The sequence below is a fragment of the Zootoca vivipara genome, chromosome 3, assembly GCF_965207765.1.
Source record: "Zootoca vivipara chromosome 3, rZooViv2.hap1.1, whole genome shotgun sequence".
Lineage (NCBI taxonomy): Eukaryota > Metazoa > Chordata > Lepidosauria > Squamata > Lacertidae > Zootoca > Zootoca vivipara.
In genome coordinates, this window is record NC_142586.1 from 118,151,782 (window position 1) to 118,161,366 (window position 9,585).

At 51.6% G+C, this 9,585-nt stretch overlaps 1 protein-coding gene across 1 annotated transcript in view; it reads right to left on the bottom strand.

Moving 5' to 3' along the window:
- Positions 1 to 7,745, bottom strand: part of CLU (clusterin) — a 32,680-nt gene extending 24,935 nt beyond the window's left edge. The window contains exon 1 of the mRNA XM_060273206.2: positions 7,703 to 7,745. The gene's annotated coding sequence lies outside the window, so the exon portion shown is untranslated. The remainder of the gene's footprint in view (positions 1 to 7,702) is intronic.
- Between the last annotated feature and the right edge of the window lie 1,840 nt (positions 7,746 to 9,585).

Below are 9,585 nucleotides of genomic sequence, written 5' to 3' on the forward strand. Positions count from 1 at the left end.
GCCGGATTGAGAAGGCGATTGGGCTGGATCCGGGCCTTAGTTTGCCTACCCATGATCTAGCCCAAGCTTCCTCAACCTCGGCCCTCCAGATGTTTTTGGCCTACAACTCCCATGATCCCTAGCTATCAGGACCAGTGGTCAGGGATGATGGGAATTGTAGTCTCAAAACACCTGGAGGGCCGAGGTTGAGGAAGCCTGGCCTAGCCCAACCCTATGCAATGCAGGATTGTGCAGCTGTCCCATGCGGGGATCGAACCTGCAACCTTGGTGTTATCAGTACCAAAAAAGTTATCCGATGATGCTACTCACCAGCTGCCACACAGTCCCAATAAAGCAGCGGACTCCATGGGGAACTGCTAGCAGCAGGAGACTGGCTGCCCATCACGGGCACATCCCAGGGAACCACGTTCTCCTTGAGTGCCAGTGGGCTGCTCCACACAGGAGTGGTGCCCGAAGGCAGGAGGAGGGTGTGCTTTGGATCCTTGCAACAAGTAGCCAGTGTATCGCAAGCCGCCCTTGGCCTCCCCAGAGCTCGATGGCGTGGGAAGGGAGCGAGAGAGGCATCGTGTTGCCCAGGCCCACAGCTCAATGGCAGAGCAGCTGCTCAGGGATGCAAGAGGTCCCTGTCTCAAGCCCTGGCACCAACACCTGGGAAACGTGTAGCCGGCAAAGAGCATCTCTCTCCCACCCTCCTCTCCTTCCACTTGCTCAGCAGCAGGGCAGCTGCTTGGCATGCAGAAGGTCCCGGGTTCAACCCCGCAGCATCTCCAGTTAAAGGGATCGGGTAGCAGCAGGGGATAGGAAAGGTGTGCCCGGCTCTGCCCAGGAGACCTGCCAACAATTCTGGGCTAAATCTGTCTTGGGACAATGCACTACCTCTTTTGAGCCACAAACATGGTTTTCTCTCTAGACAGGAAACAACAAGTGAGACTCTGCAAAAACTTGGCAGATCCACACCGTATACCATGTTTAAGGACATAAGGACAGACTGCTGGTGTTGGTGCTGACCTTTAAAGCCCTAAATGGCCTCGGTCCAGTATACCTGAAGGAGCGTCTCCACCTCCATCATTCTGCCCGGACACTGAGGTCCAGCACCAAGGGCCTTCTGGCAGTTCCCTCGTTGCGAGAAGCCAAGTTGCAGGGAACTAGGCAGAGGGCCTTCTCGGTGGTGGCGCCTGCCCTGTGGAACGCCCTCCCAACAGATGTCAAAGAGGAAAACAACTACCAGATTTTTAGAAGACATCTGAAGGCAGCCCTGTTCAGGGAGGCTTTTAATGTTTAATAGATTATTGTATTTTTTTTTCTGTTGGAAGCCGCCCAGAGTGGCTGGGGAAACCCAGCCAGATGGGTGGGGTATAAATTAATAAATTATTATTATTATTATTATTATTATTATTATTATTATTATTATTATTATGCTGGATCAGGGCAAAAGGGGCTCACCTAGTCCAGCACCCTGTTCTCACTGTGGCCAAACAGATGCCCCAAAAGGAAACGTGCAAGCAGGATTCGAACACAAGAGCAACTCTCCCCTCCTGCAGTTTCCAGCAACTGGGATTCAGAAGCCTCCCTGCCTCTGACTGTGGAGGCAGAGTCGAGCCGTGGTGGCTAGCAGCCCTCGACAGCCCTCTCCTCCTCTATGAATGTGTCTTGCCCTCTTTTAAAGCATCATTCGGAACTGGTTCGTGCCTTTTAGGCCAAATGGCAGTGGAAGGAAACTGGTCCAGCAACTGAGATCTCAGCACCTGCTTTGTCTCTGTCTCTATTCTCTGGGACCAACGAGGCATCAAACGAGCAAGAGAGGAGCTGAAGGGCAGAGAAAGGGGGCTGTGAATGCCAGCAAAGCTGGACGGCTGCCCTCCTGCCCAGGCTGCAAAACAAAAGAGGCCGGGAAACAGCTCTGGGACAAAGTAAATTCCTCCCAGAGATAAGGCGCCAGACAGGGAAGAGGAGGAGGAGGGAATTGTTCCTGCATTTGCAAACAAAAAATAGAAACAGAGAAAGCGAGAGAACCCTCTTGATTCAAGCCCTGAGCCCTTGCATTGATTGTGCAGACAGAGGAGACCAGAATGCTCTTTCATGCCCTTCAAACACAAACACAGCTGCCCACACCACCTCTCTCCAATTCCAGGGCCTGGATGAAAAACACAGAACGGTGTCGGCTGCGTTTCACAGCGGCCGGCATTTCACGCGCGGAAGCCAGCCACACAAATCTGCCGGAATCACGTTCCACAAACTGTCTGCTAGTGGGCCCTGGCAAATATGAAGGCCTGTCTCTTTCTTTCCTTCCCACCACCACCTGACCCTGCAACGGTTGCTGCAGAAGCAGCTGCTGCAACAAAAGGAGGAAGGTGTGGCAAAAGTAAGGCAGGTATATGTGCCTGGGAAAGGGGGGGGCGAAGCATCACACTAAAGGCGGTACTTAATGACCAAGGGGACGACAGAGGACAAGATGGTTGGACAGTATTCTTGAAGCTACGAACATGAGTTTGATCAAACTGCGGGAGGCAGTGCAAGACAGGAGTGCCTGGCGTGCTATGGTCCATGGGGTCACGAAGAGTCGGACATGACTAAACGACTAAACAACAATGACCAAGGAATGGAGTAACCCTGTACAAGAGAAACTGCTCTCCCCACCATAGCTGCCAAGTTATCCCTTTTTTTAAGGGATTTTCCCTTATGCTGAATAGGCTTCCTCGCGAGAAAAGGGAAAACTTGGCAGCCATGCTCCCCACCTTACATGGAATCATAGAATTGCAGAGCTGTACAAGACCCCAGGAGCAGTGTTCGAAATTAGCCAGGCGCCAGGCGCATTTTGCACCTGGCTCTCAGCCACTTGCAACCAAGTGAAGATGCCTGGATGCCAGGATTGGCGCCTGACATCTCCACCATCTGGGGGTCACTGAATCTGGGCTGTTTTCACACACTAATGCAACGTCCCCTAGAATTCTATCAGTTTTATTTTATCTGCACAATCAGAATGAATTTCAGGAACCAAAATGCTTTTTCTGTGTAGCCCGAGCAGCAGCAGCGCAAAAAACAGTGTAGCTAATTTTCGCCGCTCACCTTCACTTGCCCCAACCCACTGCCCCGCTCACAGTTGTGAAGAATATCCCTACGTTATGAATGGTCCGTGTCACCATTAAGAAAAAGAGGTAGGATTGTCCCTGGGGAAAGTGACTTTTCTTCTCTAAGTTCTCAAAGCTCTTAACCGAGCTCAAGGTTGTCATCTGAACTAGCCAGATACTTAACCGAGAATCAATCAGTCAGTCCATCATTTGGAAAATACTGTAAGAGCCGTCTTGCCCCCAAATGGCAGCAAGACATTCCACTTTGGTGACTATAACCTTGGTTTAAGGAGCCAATTGACACCTAGCTTATAAACGGCGTTTCCGTGCACCGCTCTGGTTTGCCAGAAGCGGCTTAGTCATGCTGTACACCGGCTCCCTCGGCCAATAACACGAGATGAGTGCCGCAACCCCAGAGTCGGTCACGACTGGACCAAATGGTCAGGGGTCCCTTTCCCTTTATACACCCTAGTTTCTAACACTGCCCAGGGGTCATCTAGTCCAACCCCCTGCAAGGCTGGAATCTCAGCTAAAGCATCCCTGACAGAGAGCCATCCAACCTTCGCTTAAAAACCTCCACCACCTTCCGAGCTCTGTGATGTGGTCCACTCCTTCCATCCCAATAGCAGGCGCAATCTTTGTACAGTATTATTTGATAGCAATAGGCCAGCCACTGCGGCATTCTGAATACAGCAAGGGTTCCCTGTTTGCAGAGACATGAAAAGCTCCTTCGCAGGGGAGAGAGGAGCAAATTTGGCCGGCCTTTATGAATACTCTTCCAGGAATCTGAGAGTACCTGGAGAACTGTGTCCAGTTCTGGGCACCGCAGTTCAAGAAGGATACTGACAAGCTGGAACGTGTCCAGAAGAGGGCAACCAAAATGGTCAAAGGCCTGGAAACGATGCCTTATGAGGAACGGCTTAGGGAGCTGGGTATGTTTAGCCTGGAGAAGAGAAGGTTAAGGGGTGATATGATAGTCATGTTCAAATATATAAAAGGATGTCATATAGAGGAGGGAGAAAGGTTGTTTTCTGCTGCTCCAGAGAAGCGGACACGGAGCAATGGATTCAAACTACAAGAAAGAAGATTCCATGTAAACATTAGGAAGAAGTTCCTGACAGTAAGAGCTGTTTGGCAGTGGAATTTGCTGCCAAGGAGTGTGGTGGAGTCTCCTTCTTTGGAGGTCTTTAAGCAGAGGCTTGACAGGCATATGTCAAGAATGCTTTGATGGTGTTTCCTGCCTGGCAGGGGGTTAGACTGGATGGCCCTTGTGGTCTCTTCCAACTCTATGATTCTATGATTTGGGTAAAAAAAAAAAACCAAGCAAGTTTCTAGCTCTCATTAATACAGAAGAATACGTTGCCTGCAAACTTGGGAGAGCAGACGAGGCTTTCAAGGCAAGACCCAGGGTCAAAACAAAGGCGGCTGAACGGGGCACCAATAAAAAAATTCCCTCAGCAGCACCTTAAAGACCAACTAAGTTTTTATTTTGGTATGAGCTTTCGTGTGCATGCACACTTCTTCAGATACAGATGTGTATCTGAAGAAGTGTGCATGCACACGAAAGCTCATACCAAAATAAAAACTTAGTTGGTCTTTAAGGTGCTACTGAAGGAATTTTTTTTATTTTGCTTCGACTCAGACCAACACGGCTACCTACCTGTAACTAGAACTATGATCACTATTGTCACCCCTCTAGAGCCCTTGCGTTTGACACTCTTCCCTGCTGCTCTGCTCTTTGAGCACTCAGCGCAGCTATCCGGTGCAATCGCATTTCAGAGCAGGAACAAAGGCCGCCATGAAAGATCAAACGCGTCCTGCGCCGGGTCTTGCACTTAAGGGACAAGGTGCCCCAAATACCTAAAAATCTGCAACAATTTTCCAGGCATAAGAGGGAGAGAGGGGGGGGGAGAGAGAAGGGAGGAAAGGATCAAATGCTGCCAACAAAGAACTGCAGGAGCAGAAAAATGAAACGACATGGCTGGTGGGTTGCAATTCAGCTGCACAGGCCCCTTTTAGAGCTCGTCAGAAGCTAAGGAGAGCCCTTTCTGGGGGATGATATATAATGAAATTAGGGGGGGGGGAGTTAAAATAACTTTTGTTAGGAAAAACCAGAAGCTTTTCCATTAGGAATTAGAATCATAGAATCAGAGAGTTGGAAGAGACCACAAGGGCCATCCAGTCCAACCCCCTGCCGATAATTATAGGAACAGACATTCCAAAGGAGACCAGAAAAGGCTTTTTATGTACGCAACAACAGCCGCACGGATCCTGCTAGCCCATGGATGGAAAGAAGAAAGACTGTGAAAGAGATGGCAAAGCTGACTGGAAAGCTAAGGGACCAAGAGGACAAAAACTTTTATAAAGAATGGGGGAAATTTATAATCGATTTAAGAGACAGTTGCAAGCAGATGAAAACAGCAGGGTTTTAATCTCACTTGTAATGTACGTGGATATATGGATAAACATTTGGATTGCTATAATTTTATGTTTGTAAAATCAAATAAAAATTATTTCGTAAAAAAAAAGAACTGAAGGAGAACCTGCTGGATCAGGTCACCCTCTTTTAAAGCCATCCCTGCCTCCTGTGGGAGGGAGTTCCATAGTTTCTGCACTGTGTGAATCTGTCCTGAGTCTTCACTGGGTGCCCACAAATTCTAGAGTTACGAATGAGAGGGGGGGGCAGGACAACACCATCCTCTCTCCACTTCCTCCATACCAGGCATAATTTTTTATTCCCTTCCTCATAGCTGAGAGCTGTTCGAAGGTGATACAGACTCCCTTGGAAGGCGGCGAACTCTCCATTGCAGAATCATAGAATCGGAAGGGACCCCAAGGGACATCCAGACCAACCCCCTGCAAGGCAGGAATCTCAACTGTACCATCCATGAGGTTGGAGGCTTTTAAGCAGAGGTTGGGTGGCCATCTGTCAAGGACGCTTTAGTTGTGATTCCTCCTGCATTGCAGGGGGTTGAGCTGGATGACCCTTGGGGTTCCCTCCCTCCTCCAGGGTTCTGTTTCGACTCGCCTTTTCTCTGAACTAAAAAGCCCCAAAGGCTGCAACCTTTCTTCATAGAGTCGCTCCACCCCTTCAATCATTCTGTGTGCCCTTTTCCGAACTTCTCCCAGCTCTACAATATCCTTTCTGAGCTGGATGTAGGCTGCATCTCGGGCGAGGGGAGAGGGCGCTGGAAGGGACTGGGGTGCCCTCTCTACTTCCTCTTGCAATTTGGGGTGGTGCAGGGCCCGCACCCTCAGGCTCCACCCCACCCTCGGTTTCCTCCATGTCGGCATCTAGACTGGCCAGGACCTGTCCACTTCCTCCCTCTGCCAAAGCCCCAGATAGGCACTCAGGGACAATGTTTTGAAGGGTCATGAGGACTAGAAACCTTGCCAGGAGAAAGCCCGTTGCTGGTGCGTCAACAACTCTCTCCGCCTGAGCGCCATTCCGGGGTCAGCAAAGCATTGTTTCCCAAAGGTGGCCACGGAGCCAGAAACTGAATCAGGGACACGGTGCCCAGCCTCCCAAAGGAACACTGTGTACCTGGTCCGCTTAATCTGACCAACTACAAAGCGCTGCCCATCCTCAAGGCCGCGGGCGGATTCTGCATGGCAACAAGGGCAGGGCTCAGGGCACAGCCCCCCTGAGCCTCCCACATCTCCAGGGAGGGCAGGGAAAGGCTCCCTTGTCTGAATTCCCAGAGATGCTGCCAGTCAGTGCAGGCAATATAGGGACAGGTGCGACAGCGGTTCGACTTGGAATAAGGAAGCTCCCAACTCCGTTCAGTATGGGGAAGTGAAACCTCCTTAATTGAAGGGGGGAGCACAAGGCCTGGGTTCTCACCACTATACGGCACTTCCCTCCAGCGCATCACCTGGAGACTGCGTTCAGAAGCCAGGTTCCCAACCTGGCCACAGCTTGCTCTGTTCACAGACTTTCCTAGAGCCTCACCACTAGGCGACACAGCCTGCCCTCTTTCCCAGCAATGTGCCACCACGCTACGGCAATCCGCAGGCTCCGTCTCGGGGGCGGACCCAGCCCATCCTCTCCTCCCCCACACCCCACGCCGAACACGCGCGCGCAGACCAACCCGCGCGCGCGCACACACACACCCCTCCAACAACGCAAGACGTCCCAGCCCGAGTTCTCCCGCAAAGACCCGCTCCTTTCCCACCATCCCCCAAAAGGCCGTTTTCTAACCGCGTCCAAGCAAAAGCGTTCACACGAGACGCGTGTGCCCGCGCAGATCAGACTGGGGTTTCCCCCCCCTCCTCTTACACAGCAGATTGAGGGGTGTGCGCGGTGGTCCTTTCTTGAATCCACCATCCCTCCCCGCCCCACACTTGACCTACTCAGAAGCAAGGGAGGCCTGCAGGGCTCTCCTCTCCGGTTCCGTGCACGTGTAAATGCGCTGCTACGGAAAGGAAAAGGGGATTCTGCCTTTGCAAATGAAGCATCATTGCTTCCCCTCGCGCGCGCGCGCGCTTCCCAATCCTTTGCAAACCCTGCCCGGCCTGCGCGGATATCTGCACCCGCTGTTTGGAGGTGGGGGCGCAAAATCCAGGCGATTTTGCACGCTCTGCGGGGCGCTTCCTTCCTCCACTTGTCTGCAAAACCGCTGCAGCTGCATCACCTCTCAAGTCGGTCTCGGCTTGTCCTCCTCGCCCGGTTGATCCGTGGCGCAGTGGCCGCTCCGCGCTTTTATAGGCGGGCCCCTCCCCCCCCCCTCCTGCTCTGAGCTCATCGCAGACACCGACCTCCCCCCCCCCCGCCCGCCCGCTTTGCCTGCCCGGGATGGAGCCTGGGAAAGAAGCAGCAGCCGGAGCGCCGCTCCCCGACCTGGCGCCAGGGGGCGTTCCAGCTCCGCACAAGCGGAGTCCGCCGACGGGGCGCCCCCAAACCGGTTCTGGTTCCTCGAGACTCCCGCTGTTTGTACAGTGGTACCTCGGGTTACAAACGCTTCAGGTTACAAACTCTGCTAACCCAGAAATAGTACCTCGGTTTAAGAACTTTGCTTTAGGACAGGCACCCCCAAACTTTGGTGCCCTCCAGATGTTTTGGACTACAATTCCCATCTTCCGTGAACACTGGTCCTGTTGGTTAGGGATCATGGGAGTTGTAGGCCAAAACATCTGGAGGGCCGCAGTTTGGGGATGCCTGCTTTAGGAGGAGAGCAGAAATCGTGCTGCAGTGGCGCGGCGGCAGCAGGAGGCCCCATTAGCTAAAGTTTAAGAACAGTTTCACCTTAAGAACGGACCTCCGGAACAAATTAAGTTCTTAACCTGAGGTACCACTGTACAAGCATCTGGGGTCCATTCGTAAAAGGGGAGCGAGAGCGACCCACACAGACCTTCTCACTGTCCCCCATCGCCGCAAAGCCCCTGTCTCCAAAGTGTTCTTCATACACATATATTATAGAATCATGGAATTGCACCTTTGGAAGGGACCCCGAGGGTAATCTATTCTAGCCCAACCCCCTGCAATGCAGGAATCTCAGCTGAAGCACACATGACAGATGGCCATCCAGCCTCTGCTTAAAAACCACCAAGGAAGGAGAGGCCACAACCTCCTGAGGGAGACCGGATCACTATCCAGCAGTTCGGACTGTCAGAAAGTTTTTTCCCAATGTTTAGTCGAAATCTCCTTTCTTGTCACTTGAAGCCATGGGTTCGAGTCCTACACTCCAGAGCAGGAGAAAACTTGCTTGCTCCATCTTCCATGGGGCAACCCTTGAGATATTTGAAGATGGCTCTCATATCCCCTCTCAGTCTCCTCTGTTCCAGGCTAAACGTACCCAGCTCCTTCAACTGTTCCTCATCAGGCTTGGCTTCTAGACCCTTGATCAACTTAGTTGCACTCTTTGGGTTTGGTCTGCCAACCAGCTGCAAATCCACCTAACATTTGCCTCATCCAGCCCACATTTTGCCTACTTCTCCACAAGAATATCGTGGAGGACTTTGTCAAAATCAATTTCAAGAGAAGCTTTGCAACAGCCATGCTTATTTTCATTTATTAGATGACCCTTGGGATCCGTTCAAACTCTACAATCCTGTGATTACGTTTATATACCATGTTTTTCTTCCAAGGAGCTCAGGGAGGTCTCGTACATGGTTCTCCCCATTTTCACCCTCACAACAACCCTGTGAGGTGGGTTGTTAGGCTAAGAGACGGGCCTGGCTGGCACAAAATCACCCAGTGAGCTTCATGGCTGAGTGGGGATTCGAACCCAAGTAAACCGCTCCCAAGTTGTTAAGGGCTTTAGCAACACTAATCATGATACTAATAAGACCATCTCCACAAGAACCTGTGATAAACCAAAGAATCGATTGTGGGCGAGAGTCTGGGTCGGTTCAAAGGCGCAGTTGTTATGGCTGCAACAGTCAGGCAGCTGTGAGGGTGCTGATATCTGCAGATCCAGTGGGGGAAGTGAAACTGGGGCAGGGGGCTAAAAACAAAAGAAATCCTTGCTCAGCTGTGGCAACTGATCTCTTGCCAAATCACAAGATCTGTCTGGCC